The sequence below is a fragment of the Tenrec ecaudatus genome, chromosome 3 (assembly GCF_050624435.1).
Source record: "Tenrec ecaudatus isolate mTenEca1 chromosome 3, mTenEca1.hap1, whole genome shotgun sequence".
In the NCBI taxonomy this organism is placed as follows: Eukaryota; Metazoa; Chordata; class Mammalia; order Afrosoricida; family Tenrecidae; genus Tenrec; species Tenrec ecaudatus.
This window is the reverse complement of record NC_134532.1, coordinates 146,896,028-146,913,395: the sequence shown is the minus strand read 5'-3', so window position 1 is coordinate 146,913,395 and position 17,368 is coordinate 146,896,028. Positions and strand designations below refer to the sequence as shown.

At 42.1% G+C, this 17,368-nt stretch overlaps 1 pseudogene; it reads right to left on the bottom strand.

Annotated features, from left to right (window-relative positions):
• Positions 1-1,207: 1,207 nt before the first annotated feature.
• The window catches only part of LOC142442390 (CYFIP-related Rac1 interactor B pseudogene), a 28,665-nt pseudogene continuing 12,504 nt past the window's right edge, over positions 1,208-17,368 (bottom strand).

Sequence of the window (17,368 nt, the reverse complement as noted above, 5' to 3'; positions counted from 1 at the left end):
GTGCACAGGGTCGCTATGAGTCTGGACTGACTCCATGGCACCCAGCAACAGCTTTAATCAACTAGATCTAATTATAACATGGCTCATCCCTAACAGCAGATATTCTTCTCAAGATCGCATGATAGTTTCACCAAGACAGATCACATCTTGGACCATAAGACACACCTTAAATTAAAAAAGGAAGAAAGAAAAGGAATTTATACAAAGTGTGCTCTCATACCCCAATGGAGTTAAACTAGAAATCTCTAACAGAAAGAGAGCTGGAAAATCCCCAAATATTTGGAGATTAAACAACACACTTCTAAATAAAACACGAATCAAAGAAAAAGTCTCAAGAGAAAATTTAAAATATATTTAAAATATATTCCTAAATTATATTTTTAGGAAAATGAAAGCTGAATTTTACTTTATCACCAATAGCCATTCTTTAAACATGAGCATGTATACATAATATTCTATGCATATATCAGTTTTAAAAATTAATTAATAAAAATGAACATGCAAAATACAACTTTACCAAAAAAAAATCAAATGCAAATTCAAAACTTTAAACAAGGTTTGTGTTGGTTACTATTTTGTACAATGAAGTTCATTTAAATATCTTCTTTTTGGCTGCACAGAAGAAAGTAGAAAATAAAGCCATAGAATGCTTTTGAGTAGCAGATTAGGCAGTTTTGTCAAGCAGGAAAAGCAATATTAAATATTAGGGTTTTTCAAAATCTACATTAAGATATTTCATTCAAGTCACAGAATTTTTCTCTATAGAGACCTCAAAGCAATGCATAAATATCTGCCTAAATCATTGAAGAGACAGGATCACATCAGGGTGCAACTTTATTGATTTTGGCACAGAAGAACAAGAGCATGATTTAAAGAGAGGGACGAGGGACAGAAGAGAGAAATAAAATGCAAGAATAGTCATTGCAATCACTAAGAAGCTGTTCATTCTCAGTCACTGCAGAATCCCGTCTCCTTTCTACTTACTCAAAACCCTTCATTCCATCAAGTCGATTCTGACTTACAGTGATGCTGTAAGGACAGTGTATAACTGTCCCATTGGCTTGAAAGCCCGTAACTCTTTATGGGAGTAGAAAGCCTTGTTTCTCTTGCGAGGAGCTGCGGGCGGTTTCAAACTGCTGACCCTACGATTGGTAGCCCAAAGGTAACCACTAGGAGACCAAGGCAGGAGGGGCTTGGTCTGGGACTGCTATTGCAGCATGGATCTAATATGCTTGAGGTAGCTTCAGTGTTCAAACGTTTTGTTGTGTATCTCAGAGCATGTAGGTCTTCTACAGTGCATTAAGTTTGGTCCTTAAGAACTTTGATACAACCTTTGCTATCAAGTATTGGAGCTTTGACAAATCCTCCCACTGGATGTTCGGGGTGGTCATACGATGCCCACCACTACCCCCTTGCAGAAGGATGCCGTCTCTCCTTTATAAATCTGCTCCTATGTGCTGGTACTTCAAGCATGACTCGGCACACACAGCCACAGTGCGTAAACAAGCTGGTATTTTCGATTGGTAAATTTTTATTCCCTGACACGCATTTCCTTGTGACATCGCTTAATGTTTTCAGCATAAAACAAAGACATTTGGTTTGCCGATTCATTATTTGCTTCTCTCCTTCATCCGGCACATTGTTACTCCTCTTCCGGCTCAATGTCCTTTTATAATAATGGACATACTTCTGTGTGGCAGCATTTGCCCTCTTGAGTTCATCACACTGGAGTGTGAAGGAAGGATTTATCAAGAGTCTGCTCTTACACTAGGTGCTGGGTGGAAAAACATGGGGTGTTTGTCAGGGCTCCCAGTAGAACTTGAAATGCTGCTTCTTAACTCTGAGAAAATCCACTCATTGGTCTTTGATTACCAGTGGAACAACTGCACCCCGTGCTTTCTCTTGCACCGTCTCCTCTGCTGATGCTGGATTGCCTCTAGAATTTCACAGCTAGCTCCTCTATATTATTTCAAGTCCTCTAAGATGACTCTGTGTCTTTTAATACAACATTCACTGGTTTATAAATTTCCTTCTTGGGCATTTTCAAAATCAAGCGGAAAAAAAATGGCCCCTGCTCAAAGGTTTGTACATGTCAAAACTAAGGAGACTCTCTGTGTTAAGCTACTTTCAGTCAGTGCTGGTGACTCTGGTCCTTGTTCTTTTGCCAACTCGGTAAACTTGGATGAGTTACTCCACCTTTGGGCCTCAGTTTCCTATTTGTGAATCTGAGGTATCCTTACTGACACAAAAGGAGGGTGTTCTCACTCAGCCCTGTGGTGGTCACCATGTCCTGGGGCCAGAAGGCAGTGCATAAAAGATTTTTAATTAAATGAGATACAATTTAACAAAACTGTGGAATGCAGGAAAAGCAATGCTTTTCAGGAAACCTCTAGCATTGAATGCATATATTAGAAAAGATCAAAATAATAATCTAAGCTTCCAATATTAGGAAACTAGAGAAAGAAGAGCAACGTATATCCGAATTAAACAGAAGAAAAGAAATGAAAGTTAAAAAAGGAACCACAATAATGGGCAGGGCATAGTTGTACAATACAAGATCAATTTACAAAAGTCAGCTTCTTTCTCCATGACAACAATAAACAATAAACTTTTCAAATTGAAATACAACACCGTTTTGAGATTTTTAAACTGTTTTAAAAGCTAGGATGATGTTACCTTGAATACTAAAGTGTACCTAACCCAAGCTATGGTATTTTCAATCACCTCGTCTGCATGCAAAAGTTGGACGTTAAGTAAGGAAGACCAAAGAAGAATTGATGCCAGACTTTGGTGCTGGAGAAGAATATTGAAAGTATTATTGAGTGTTAGAAGGACAAACCAATCTGTCTTGGAATAGCACCACTACAGTTCTTAGAGGCAGGATGGCCAGACTTCATCTCACATACTTTGGACATATTGTCAGGAAAGACCAGTCCCCGGAGAAGGACATCATGCTCGCTAAAGTGGAGGGCCAGCAAAACGAGGAAGAATTGGGCAAGATGGATTGATACAGTGACTGAAACTTAACAATGATTGTGAGGATGGCACAGGACCAGGTGGGGTTTCATTCTGTCGTATATAGGGTTGCTTTGAGTCCAAACTGTCACCTAACACCAATAACAACGGAGAACTGCAAAGTAAAAGCGAGCGAGCAAGAGAGAGAGAGAGAGAGAGGGAGAAAGAAAGAGAGAGACCTTTGCACAGCTATTAAAATGGCTAAAATTTAAAACATTGATAATCCTAAATGCTGACAAAGATGGGAAGCAACAGGAACGCTCATTCATTCTGGTAGAAATGCGTACCAAAATGGCATGCAGCCATTTGGAAGATAGGCAATCTCTTACATGTTAACAGCTTGATCATAAGAACCAGCTCTCATATTCTGAGATAGTTAACCAACGATGTAAAACCCTAAATCCACACAAAGCCCTGTATGTAAATATGCAGCCATATTCAAAATTTTGGGATACCCCAAATTGGAAGCTGATATGATGCTCTCCAACAGGCATATGGGTAAACAAATTGGTATATTCATACAGTGGGAATTATTCAGAAATAAAAAATGAATGAGCTCTCAAGTTACAGAAAGATAGGATGGAAACTTTAGGTATAATGAAAATTAAGGCTAAATGAAAGAAGTTTATCTAAAAAGTGACATACTGGTATGATTCCAGTTATATGATATCCTGAAAAGAGTTAAACTGCAGACACAAGAAAAAGATCAAAGTTGCTACGGATTGTGGGTGGGAGTAGGATGAATCGTTGTAGTACAGAGTGTTTTGAGGGCAGTGAAATTATTCTGTAAGAGATTTTAATGGTGGATATAGGACATTAGGAATTTGTCAAAACCCATAGAACTATACAACATGAGTGAGCCCTAATGCAAAGTATGCTGTTGTAAGGTGCCATCAAGTTGGGTCTGATTTAGAGTGCCCTTATGTCAACAGACCCAAACACTGCCTGGTCCAGTGCCATCCTCACTGTCAGAGCCCATCATGACAGCCAGTGTGTCAGTCCCTCTCATCACAGGTCTCCCTCCCAAACATGATGACCTTTTCCACGGACAGGCCTCTTAAAAACATGTGCTTCTTTTGGTGTGAAAATCATGTTTCTTGTTTTAATTATACTGTATATACTCGAGTATAAGCTGACCCAAATATCAACTGAGGCACCTAATTTTACCACAAAACTGCATTAAAAATGTGCCCCAGAATCTACGTATAGCCTCCTCCCTGGGGGAGGTACAGCAGGGAAGAAGACGGGGAGAGACGTTGGACAGTGTAATATATGACAACATAATAACAATTTATGAATGATGAAGGGTTCCTGAGGTAAGGAGGAGTGGGGAGGGAAGGGGAAAATGAGCAGCAGATATCAAGGGCTCAAGTAGAAGGCAAATGTTTTGAAAATAATGATAGAAGCAAATGTGCATATGTTCTTGACACAATGGATGTATGTATGCATTGTGATAAGAATTGTACGAGCCCCCAATAAAATGATTTTTAAAAATGTGCCCCCACACTCGGCTTATACATGAGTATACATGGCATATAAAATAATGGTGTCATGCAGTACTTGTCTGTACGATATTGACTAACTTTGCTAAACATGCTGTCTTCCAAATTATCCATGTCATGACATGTGTGATGGTTTCATCATCATTTTTCCAGAAATGCACAATATTTCATTGTATGTATCTGCTAGAGTTTATAATATACCCACTCTTCTAAAGATAGGCCTTTTAATTGTTTCCATCTTTACACTGGTGTGGATAAACATGGACATGCGTTCACATGATTCAAGTGCATCAACTCTTCAGTAGTCTTCCTTATTCAATGTCTGACTTTCACATACATAGGAGTCAACTGAAACTACCAAGGCTAGGGGTAGGCACACCTCTATCCTCAAAATGATACCCTTGATCTTCAGCACTTTATGGAGATCTTGTTCAGCAGATTTGTCCAATGCAATACTTTATTTGGTTTCTTGCCTGCAGCTCACATGAGCATCATTTGTGAATTCCAGAAAGATGAAATTGTTCCCAACTTCAATCTTTTCTCCATTTAACGTGATTTTTTCTCTTGGTTCTGTTGTGAGGATTTTTTTAATATTAAGTTGCAATCTATGCTGAAGACTAAAGTCAGTGATCTTAATCAGCAATTGCTTCAAGTCCCCCGACTTTCAGCAGGCAAGGTTGTGTCATTTGCCTATCATGTGTTATTGGTCGTAAGGTTTCCTGGATGATGAAATTAAATATCCAAACAAGTATTCTTTTCTTTACTCACTTGTGAATGAGACAGCTAGAATTGAGACCACCCTCTTTCCTAAAACAAGGCCTTGGACTTTCAACTCCACAATCAATGCCCTCCTCCTTTCCAATGGGGATATGGACGATTTGGGCCAAAAGCAATATGCTGATGTTTGGCTCTGCTCTCAGCAAAGATTTGCTTATTGTGAACGTAGAGTAAAACTCCAGTTAGAACTGACCGAGGGAGGCCCCGCCGTAGGGTTTCTATGTAGGAGAAAGTCTTTTGAAAGGGAAATTCCATACTTCAGTTAACTAGGTCTCTAAAGATGGTTCACTCCGGCAGTTGTCTTTTTCAAGGTCTGATAAAACTGAACCTGGAAATCCTGGAGATATGGAATAGATAGGCCTTTAAACACTCAATCTCACTGCCATCAAGTTGATTCAAGAAAGGTGTGTGACAGGGTTACATCCTCTCACCATACTTTCAATCTGTATGCTGAGCAAATCATCAGAGAAGCTGGCATCAAGAGGATGTGGCATCAAGATTGGAGGTAGGCTTAGTAATAACCTATGTATACAAATGACACTATCTTGCTTGCTGAAAGTGAGGCACTTACTGATGATCAAGGGTTGAGCCTTCAGCATTGATTGCAATTCATGGTAAAGATCAGAATCCACAACTGGACCAATAGGTAACCTCATGATAAATGGAGAAAAGGTTGAAGTTGTCAAAGATTTTGGCTTGCTTGGATCCACAATCAACTCTTATGGAAGCAACAGTCAGTATATCAAAAATTGTATTGCCTCAGGTGAATTTGCTGCATAAGATCTCTTTAAAGTATTGAAAAACAAGATCCTACTGTGAGGACTAACATGCCCCCAACCCAAGCCATGGTGTTGCTCCATATCCATGTGAAAGTTAGACATTGACTAAAGAAGATATCATTACTGATCAATACTTCCTGCAGCTGGGGGCAATCCCTCTCCTAAGTGGGGCCAGGGTGGTGCATCTCCTTGCCTACCACAGGAAAAAAGTCCATAGTTAAATTGAGTAGAATACTGCTGTGGGTCCCTGCTTTTCAATTCCATTGAGGATTTTGTGTAACCTCTGAGACTATGCATCAGAAAATTTGAAACAAGGGATAGAGAAGATGGGGTTTTTATCTATTCACCACTATACCATCTACAGCTGTGTGATGACCAAGGAATCCTAGAGGCTGGACTATATGAATAAGAAAATAGCATAGAACCGGGGGAAGACTGACTAGGAAATGGCAACCCGCAGACTAAGTGCATGAATTCCCTGCATTTCCAGATTCCCTGTGCACCAGAGAAAACGCTCAGGCAAAGAAGCACAGATTCTTGAGGCAGGAAGTTGTCCACAGTACCTACAGATCAGCTCAGGAGTATCTGTCTTAGAGCCTGACACCTTCCATGCTTGCGAATATGCTAGCAATGTCATCTGTACCTTGATCCAAGGCAATGATGTATGGAATACCAGACTGGTGGATAAGGTAATCTCTAAGCCCAGGAATCATAGTTTTGGCAGATGCTTTCCATGCAGAGTAAGCAAATCCATGTCAGTAGTAACTGTCTATGCCACTAAGAACAACATGCTACCCTTTCCATGATAAACGTGGTCCTGGGCAATCAACCTGCCACCAGGTTGCTGATAAATCTCCCACAGGAATGGTTCCAAATTGCAGACGTAGCATTGGATTCTGCTGCTTGCAGAGGGGACACTTCGTAATGGCATAGCCAAGTCAGCTTTGGAGAGTGGACGTCCATGTTGCTGAGCCCACACAGAACCTCCATCCCTGCCACTATGGCCCTGTGCTCATAACCCATTGGTCAAAGGCAGTAGTGGCTGGGCAAAGAGGATGACTGATTTCCCCAGAACGTGTTATCAAGTGCATGTTGATCGATAAAATCCCCCTGGTGATCATTCACAGAGACACTTAAAGGTCCATTCGGATAGGCCTAGCCACATAATTCTTCACCATACTTCCTTGCCACCACGTTTCCAGTCATACTCTTTCCAAGTTCATTACCATCCAGCCAAACCATTGGCCACAACTCATGAATCAGGATACACTTGCACATTTGACCATTTCTCCTTCCAAGCAAAATGAGCAACCTGGTATACTGCCCCCAAAACGTGCCCATTGGAAGGATTCCCGTTCCTTCAGTCCTTCAGCAAAGTCTAGGAAGGGGCTGTAGTACTGCTTCTGTCTGCTTTTGAGTGATATGTGCATAATATTCAGAACTATCTGTAAATCAAGCTAGAGTTTTCTCTTCCTCAGTCAACTGATCATCAAGAACTCCCTCATGTCACCATACAAGGTCAGCACTGTGACAGAAATGGAAACAACTGGCATTTGGGCCACTTCTTCACACAGCTTATTTGTACCTGCAGGTCTAGCTCAAGCCTGATGTCATATATACCACTACCATTTAATGGTGGAGACTTGCTATGCACATCCAAATTTAGGACTCAGCTTGTGATAGGCAGCTCAGGCTGCATGGTGACTTGGTGGCCCATGGCAAAGGGTCCAGTCTCTACAAAGGCCCAATAACAAGCCAAAAGCTGTTTCTCAAGAGGGAAGTAGTTATGTGTGAAGGATGCGAACCTTTTTAGAGCAAATAGTGGTGACCCGAGACCATCTAGGTCTCCATCCCAGATTGTGGAGACTAATGTTTGCATGGTCCATTAGTCCTTTGGATTAATTGTTCCCATAGGGGTAAAAATGGCTCTGAGGCCATGTCTGATCTTCTCTGGCTGCACAGGGGAGAAAGAGAATACAACTCAACACAATCCCAAGGCTAATTTCTATAAGGTAGCGGTCAGACATGCCTCCATCCCCCACTTACCCCATTCTGACACCTCCGTGACACTCTACTTTTCTGCTGGGTTTGATGCCCCATCACAATGGCCACACAGAAACTCTCAGGCAATACCAGCAATTATGGGAGTTTATAGAGGAAGTTTAGAGGTTACCACAAACCCTAAAACATGAAGGACACCGTCATTGGTGCAGGGGTGTCAAACTGGTGACCCACAGGTAGCATATGACCCCCAGGTATTTTTTTGTGGCCCACAATGCTCTGAAATAAAATGAAAATAGAAAAAAATAGTGCTTAGGGGAGTGTGGTAGCTATATAATCATTTGTCAATTTGAGGATTAAGAGTGTGGGGGTGGACCGAATTCTACCTTGCAGGGCTGGATAGAACAGAGGCTGTACACTGGTACATATGAGGGTTGGAGGTACAGGGAATCCAGGGTGGATGATACCTTCAGGACCAAGGGTGTGAGGGACGATGCTGGGAGAGTGGAGGGTGAGTGGGTTGGAAAGGGGGAACTGATTACAAGGATCCACATGTGACCTCTTCCCTGGGAGAGGGACAGCAGAGAAGGGGGGAAGGGAGACTCCGGATAGGGCAAGATATGACAAAATAACGAGGTATAAATTACCAAGGGCATATGAGGGAGGGGGGAATGGGGAGGGAGGGGGGGGGGGAAGAGGACCTGATGCAAGGGGCTTAAGTGGAGAGCAAATGCCTTGAGAATGATTGGGGCAGGGAATGTATGGATGTGCTTTATACAATTGATGTATGTATATGTATGGATTGTGGCAAGAGTTGTTTGAGTCCCTAATAAAATGTAAAAGAAGAAAAGAGAAAAAAATGATTAGGGCAAAGACTGTACAGATGTGCTTTATACAATTGATGTATGTATATGTATGAACTGTGAAAAGAATTGTATGAGCCCCAATAAATTGTTAAAATAAAAAAATTAAAAAAAAAAGAGTGTGGGGGTGGAGTCTAGCTTGTCAATCAGATCATAGCCAATGAGGCCTCTGTGTGGGCATGGCCTTCTCCTGAGAATTCTGGGAAATCGGGTACTTCCTCCTTGGAGGCAGGAGACACTTCTCTCTCTGACACTCCCTGGGAGACAGAGCAGCTGACAAGACGCATGGACCCACCCTGAGGCAGAGACCCCTGGCAGCACTGAGATGTTTCCAATGACACTGGATTCAAGAACTTTCTACCCACGGGCCTGTGATCTTCTACACTCGGACTCATTGCATGTGCTTCCTGAGTCTGAAGAGGACTTTAGATAGTGGTATTGGACATATGGGCAAATATTGATTTATGGCCTTGGACTGGACTGGGTTGGGATGTTTTCTTAATGTACAATTGCTCTTGTATATGAACCTTATACACATATGTGTGCCCATGGATTTGTTTCTCTAGTCTACCCAGACTAACACAGGGAGATTGGGGCAATTCCGTGCACACAATTTCCTCGTTGCATTTTATTGCCAAGCATCCTGGACCACAAAAAATTACCTCAGGGGCCACATGCGGCCCGCGGGCCACCAGTTGACACCCCTGGTCTACAGTAACACTTCTCTTGGGCCAGCAACCAACTTTCTCTCTCAGATCCTCAACCATTTGGCCCTATGGGCAGGGGGCCCACCCAGGGGGCCCACCCACTGCTGTGTGTCCAAGTCTTCTTGCCCCAGCCACTGTTTTCCTCCTCTTTCACTTTAGGTGGGGTCTAAAGTGTGCTCTGCTGGGGCCTCTTCTTCCTTGCTGGTCTCAGGAATGATCTCTGTGCCTGGTTCTGAGATAGCTCTCACACATAGGGGATTGCCTACCCACACTGTCCAGTCCCCTTTAGTATGGATCCCCCCCACCCCCATGCACCCTATTTGCATATAGTCACACTGAATCATTTGGTGCAATTTACAGAAAGGAATAGAAGAGCCATTAAAAGAAATTTCACTTCACTACAACATGTCTTTTGATTTTAATCACTCTTTCTTCTTTTGGGTGGGAAAATACCAATAGTTTCACCTTAGTGGATTGCTCATGAGCTCTTAAGATTACAGTAGTATTTAGAACTTTTTTTGGTGTGAATTCAGTTATGCCAATTGATTTTAGTGTTCCTGAAGACTATGGTCTTACCAGTGGAGAGGTCTGAGGGACCGGCCCAATCTCAACTACTACGTGGACACCTGGCCCTCCCCCCAGAAGAATTTATTTCAAAGAACAGCACTGAATCTGCAGCTCTGAGAGAGGGACATATCTGATCAGAGCACAAGGGAGCAGATGAAGGGGGAGTAGGAGAGAGTGGAGCACATCCTCGCCCACCAGGCCTTGAGGACGATGACCCCCAATTAGAGCAGCCAGTCCACAGAGAGGACCACATGGCCAGCCCCACTATGAGACATGACGCCCCTCACTGACCCATAACCCTACAGGGGACAACGCCAGAGACAGAGTGTGGGCATTTCACCTGATCTGATCCCACCACACCGAGGCCAAACACTAAGGGGGATGCAACAGAACAGCAAGGGAATGAGGCGGTGAGATCCCCAGGGAACACTGAAGGTGGAATTTGGGGCCAGAGCATGGTACCCCAACAGACTGGACTGGAAAACACTCCTAAAGGCTAACAAACGATCCTTAAACTAACTACAAGCTTTTCTTTCTTGTTGTGTTTTTTTGTCATTAGTTTGTTGTTATTGTTTTGTTGTACATTGTTGCTTGGTTTTGCTCTGTCTTGTTTTTGTGCATGTTATTATCTCTGCAGGTCTGTCTAAATAAGATAGACTGGATGAACAATCTGGAGGAGAAAACAACAGGACCAACAATTCTGGGGGATATGGGAGAGTGAGGGTGGGGGTTGGGAGAAAGGAAGTGGTCTTAACAAACCCAGGGACAAGGGAACAGCAAGTGATCGAAATCGGTGGTGAGGAGGGTAGGGCATGATCAAGGGTAATGTAACCAAGAGGAATTACTGAAACCCAAATGAAGACTTAGCATGATAATGGGGCAAGAGAAAAGTCAAAGGAAATAGAGTAAATAGATAGGAGGCAAAGGACACTTATAGAGGTCTAAATAAAGGCATGTACATATGTAAATATATTTATATATGATGATGGGGAAATAGATCTATGTGCATATATTTATACGTAGCAGAAGGACATTGGGCCTCCCCTCAAGTACTCCCTCAATGCAGGAATACTTCCTTCTATTAAATCGGCATTCTATGATGCTCACCTTCCCGACACAATCACTGAAGATAAAGTGGGTGAATAAGCAAATGTAGTGAAGAAAGCTGATGGTGTCTGGCTATCAAAAGATATAGCATCTGGGGTTTTAAAGGCTTGAAGGTAAACAAGTGGCCATCTAGTTCAGAATCAACAAAGCCCACATGGAAGAAGCACATCAGCCTGTGCGACATGAGGTGTCAAAGGGATCAGGTACCAGGGATCAGCAGAACAAAAAATCATATCATTGTGAATGAGCGGGAGTGCGGAGTGGTGACACAAAGCCCATTTGTAGGCCACTGGACATCCCCTTACAGAAGGGTCTCGGGGAGGAGACGAGCCAGTCAGGGTGCGATGTAGAACGATGAAACATACAACTTTCCCCTAGTTCCTAAATGCTTCCTCCCCCACTATCATGATCCCAATTCTACCTTACAAATCTGGCTAGACCAGAGGATGTACATTGGTACATATAAGAACTGGAAACACAGGGAATCCAGGGCGGATAATACTTACAGGACCAGTGATGTGAGTGGTGATACTGGGAGGGTAGGATGGAAAGAGGGAACTGATTACAAGGATCTACATGTGACCTCCTCCATGGGGGATGGAGAACAGAAAAGTGGGGTGAAGAGAGATGTTGGACAGGGAAAGATATGACAACATAACAATTTATAAATTATCAAGGGTTTATGAGGGAGTGGGGGAGCGGGGAGAGAGGGGAAAATGAGGAACTGATGTCAGGGCTTTTGGTGGAGAGCAAATGTTTTAAGAATGATGAAGGCAATGAATGTACAAATGTGCTTTACACAATTGATGTATGTATGGATCGTGATAAGAGTTGTATGAGGCCTTAATAAAACAATTAAAAACAAAATAGATTATGGCTCTGAGTCCCCATGCCCATGCTTCATTTCCTCAAGGTGTTTGGCTATGTCTAAGATGTTTGCATGGCTGTATAACCTATATGCTGTACCACTTTCATAGATTGGTTGCAACAAAGGGGACGATGCATACATTAAAAACCCTCTGGGAAGCCTATATATAAGAGTGGGCTATATTCCCACTCTTCCTCCCACACTTTTCCAGCTTGGATGTCTATCCATGCATCTGTTCATAGATCACAATGCTGTGCTTTTTGCCTCTTTCATCTTTAATTCTGGAAAACCTCCCTGTGCCTTCTGCCTCTGTCATTTTTTTGGTCAACATTCCTCCTACATTGCCTTCTCCTTCATCCAAGTTCACACTGATCTAGCCCATGACTTATCTTCCCTCCCTTCCTTTCTCACCTCTGGTAACCATTGGACAATATTTCTCTTAGCATGTAGATAGTGAATCAAAATTCCTTTTAGGCGCTTTTCATAATTACTTTTTAAAAATCATTTTATTGGGGGCTCAAACAACTCTTTTCACAATCCATACATCCATCCATTGTGTCAAGCACATTTGTACATCTGTTGCCATCATTCTCAAAACATGCTTTCTGCTTGATCCCTTGGTATCAGCTCCTCATTTTACCCCTCCCACTCCACTTCCCCCTCCCTCATGAACCCTTAATAATTTATAAATTATTATGATTTTGTCATATCTTACACTGTCTGACGTCTCTCTTTAGGTGCTTTTTCTCTGACTCTCATTGCACCTGTTTTTTATTTGTTTATTTAGTGGTTTGTTTTGTATTTGTTGATATTTAGCCTTTTTTTCCCTTTTGATGATGACTGGGAAACTACGGCGATGATAGAGGTAAAAATCGTTCTATCTTTACAGAGAGCAGTCGGTGGGCTATCATAGGTGCATGTTTGCCTAATCCAAGATTTGGGGTTATTCCCTTTATTTTCCTTACCAGAAAGTGAATTAGACTTTCTGTGAACTGGGACATCCAAGAATCCCGCTGGTGCTGGCAAGCAAGAAGCACCTGATTCAGCACATTTGTGGCCAAGACTTTGAACAACCAAATGTAAGACCTCCTTTTGAAATGGAGGCTATAGGGGACTTCCAATGGCTTGAAGTTGCTCCGTCTTCTAATCTAATTATACGGCTCTTCCAATGTGTAAAAGAGGAACTAGGTTCATGCAAAATGAATGGGATTCCCCTTTTGGCTTACTGTGATTTTTAAAAAACCTTTATTCTAAACATAATCTCCCTTTCTTCACTAACTTATTTCCTGTCTCTTTCCATAGTTTAAACAAACAAGGGAAGATGGCATTTAGGGACCCATCCCAATCTGATGGTTAGATCACCCACCAACCATCCATACAAACAAAACAAAACTCACTGCCATTGAGTCAATTCTGGCTCTTAGCGACCCTATGGACCAAGTAGAACTGCTCCTATGTGTTTCCAAGACTGTGATTCTTTATGGGAGTAAAAAGCCTTATGTTTTCCCACAGAACAACTGGTGATTATGAATTGTTGACCTTGTGGTTATCAATGCAAAGGGTAATCTACTACATGACAAGGGCTCCCGTCCAACCGTCCTGGTGAATATCATGTTGGCCACTCGTGTCGCCCCTGCTTGGGGTGTCAGGTAAGAAAGAACACCCAAAGGGAAAAACATTCTGAGGAGCTCTCATTCGCAGAGGTCAAGAGTCTACAGAACTCGCTTTAGGCAAACTTTCGGAAAAGACAGTGTTTCTGCCCAGTAGATAAATCAGAGCATCATAGATTGCTGTTTTGGCCTAAGGACAATTGAAGCTCTATCTGGTCTTTCCCGTTCACTAAGTGGGGACACTAAGACCTTTGATTATAAATATAAAATGCAAAGTTAAGAAATGTGGGATGGCGAGATCATGAGAGGGCTCACGGGACTTTTCTGGAGAAACCCAACTAAGACCTGAAACTAGCAAGCAGATGTCCCAATGCAAGATTCTTTCCTGTAAACGGAAAGTCTTTTTATGTCTGTATGTTCCTATTGTGGTCCTGCTGACTTCTAGATCAAACAGATGTGGACACAAACCAAAAAATTCCTGAAGCATCACTTAAAGGATATCACCCCACCTAAAGGCTTCCGAGAACCTTAGTCCAGGGACATTGAATAATGTCTTTTATGTGCACACCTTCATCCTTAACCTGTGTCCACAAGTCTCCACTTGGGAACAAAATTATCTGTGTCCAAAACAACAGGCTGCTGTGTGAGGTCTTTATTTTTTACCTAGTGATTCCACTGCAACCTCTCAAATTCGGAAACATTTCTATCTGGTTTTGTATCTCTAAAAATCCTGTGAAGAGACCTGCTCTTGATTGTAAAATATGCTCCCAGATAAAGGAAACCTTTGGCCAGGTTTCAGCACTCACCCTGCCCTGGCCCCGGAGGCAGCCACTTGCTGAGAAAAACTGACAATCAACCAAAGGTAGCCTTTTCTTTTGAAGGCAGAAAGAAAAGCAGCCCATTTACAGTCAAGTTCATTCAAACGCTGGCAATCCTAAGTGTGTCAAGACAGAATTGTCCTCCATGATTTTTCAAAGGGTGTTTTTTTTACAAGGTAGATTGTCAGATATTTCTTCAGAGGCACTAGCGATGAATTCAAACTACCAAACTTGCAGTTAACATTCAGCACCACCTAGGAGCGCCTTTGACTACATAGTAGGTCCATTATATAATCCATTGTCTCCAACTTACTGCCGTTTTCATGTAGTCCTGTGGTTGCCTACCAGCTATCATGCCAATTCAATTGGTCCCCACAACCTCATGAAGGGATACATCAAAAATATCTTCATCCCCTTGCTGTACAGCCTCCTCACAAAGTAGGACTAGTTTTTAGCTCTAGGCAATTTAGCCAGTGTATGCAGGTGGAATACCGAGCTGATCCATTCATTCCCGATGAAGGGCTCTTTTCACGGCATCATTCTATTACATCCAGGCGACTGACACCTTAAGGTGTTTATATCTTACTTCTTATTTAAAGCTAAAGTACATTTTTTTCCCTTATGGTGTGTAACTGAAAGGTATCTTCAAAATTAGGGAGTTGGTTACAGGCTACTTTACACCATGTTGTCATCCTCGAGGTACGATCGATACATCATTTTTCTGAAATAGCAAGACTGGTCCATTCGCCATCTTTGCTGGTGAAGCACCAACATCCACCCCCTCTTCTCTTTGAGCTTCTGTGTTCCTCCTGCTTTCGCATCTCTCCCCAAGCTAAATAGCTTTCTACATGGCCTGCATGACAAATTTCTAGAGTCAGGGTTGCCTGCCAATGCTCTGCTTCTTCCAGTAAATCCAATGCAAAACTGGAAGAGACACTAATGGGTAGAGATCAAACCCTACGACTGGCCTCACTCCTCACCAGAGACTCCTGGAGGCTAGCGCTGCGTCAAGGCACCCTATAGCCAACATCTCTCTCGATTTAGTGCTAGATATCTTGGGGGTCTACAAAGCTCAGACTAATCCCCCTTTCTCTTTGAAACATCCTGTGACTTTATTTTTAGGAATAGGCCCCTCAAAGCTGTTTTTGTATTACATAATTGTATCTCTTTGACATCTGCTGAAACTGGGTGGATCTGGTCTGACCCAGCTAAAATCAATTAGAGCCTCACCTAGACATTGGAATTAAGAACACATGTCAGTGGGCAGATAAGAATATAATGTGTAAACTTAAGAAGTATGAGGTTTTAGTGGCCCATCAATGGCAAAGGAGAGCAAAGAGGATAATCATCTGAATTATCCAGAAACAAAAAGAGGAGACAGTTTACCCAAACTCACATTCTTGTTGCTTCCTGAACCGATTTGCCTTTCTAGTCTTTGAGTGTATTCAACATCTCTCCTACTTTGAAAATTGTAGCTAAAGTTGGTTTGCTTGACATTCTAGTGTTATACCTTATAGAAGTAGTTAAATTTAACCATATCCTGCCTTTTAAAAGACTTCCTATTCACTTTGATTCCTGTCCTCTGCCAGAATCAGGAGAAGAAGCTTTGCAGAAATCGGCTTTTTTTTGCCCACATGTCCAACTGGCTTCCCTCCGTCGTCCCTGCCTCTCTCTCCACCCTTCAGGCGGCATCTTGGTTTTTCCTGTTCTTCATTTTTCGATTAACTGTCATCATCTGAATCTGAATTTTCTTACTCCTTTTGTTTTTAAAACTTTTAATTATGATTTGGTGAAGGCTTACAGAGCTGATCATCAGTTTTACGTTTAATAATAGAGACATTTTGTTTCAACTCATCCATTTAAACCCCCTCAATGTACTATCATCTCAGTTCCTCCCAGTGTTTCCTGTCTCCATTTCTCCCTCTTTCCTAAGCCGTCGTCCTTGGGTAAATGCTTCCCTTTTGATATTAAATGGTTGAACAGTCTAACATGAGGGTGGACTCCGTTTCAAACATGAAGGGTAACTGAGGGCCATCAGTTTGAAGGTCTTACCAATCTCTGTCTACCTAATAAGTCGAGTCTCTTTTATGATTTTGAGTTCTGCTCCACGCTTTTGTCCTACTTTATCCAGGACCTTCTGATGAAAAAATCCCTATTAGAGCACTTGGTAGTGGGAGTTCTTCTGATCTTAGAGATGTGGACACTAATGTTTCATGGTTCCTTAGTCCAGTGGAATAATTGCTTCCATCTGTCTTTCTATTTTCATCACTCTTCGTTCCTCCAGCTGGAGAAAGACCAGTGGTTGCACTTTGACATAACTGTTTATGAGTTTTTCAGACCCAAATCCCTACTCTCTAAACTAGAATGAAGAACATCATCTTTGTGAACTCAGTTATGCCAGTTGAACTCTGTATCCTCCGAGATTATAGTCCTGAGTCGCCAGGCTCAGCTACACCTTCTCTCAGGGTGTGAGGCTATTGCTAACAACTTTGCCTCTTTTATGCTCCTCCACATTCATGTATATATTTATAGTAAATGTAAATATACATGCAAATATTTTTCTGTCAAATTTAGATTTATTTGGAAGTATACTCTCCATCTCACACCTGTTCAGTCTGCATATCTTTCCAGACATCTACTTGTAGATCATTACTATTGCATGATGATGTATATAATGGAGCTCTGGCAGTTAGTGGTTACGTGTTGGGCTGCGATACGCATGGTCAGCAGTTCAAATCACCAGCAGTTCTACCC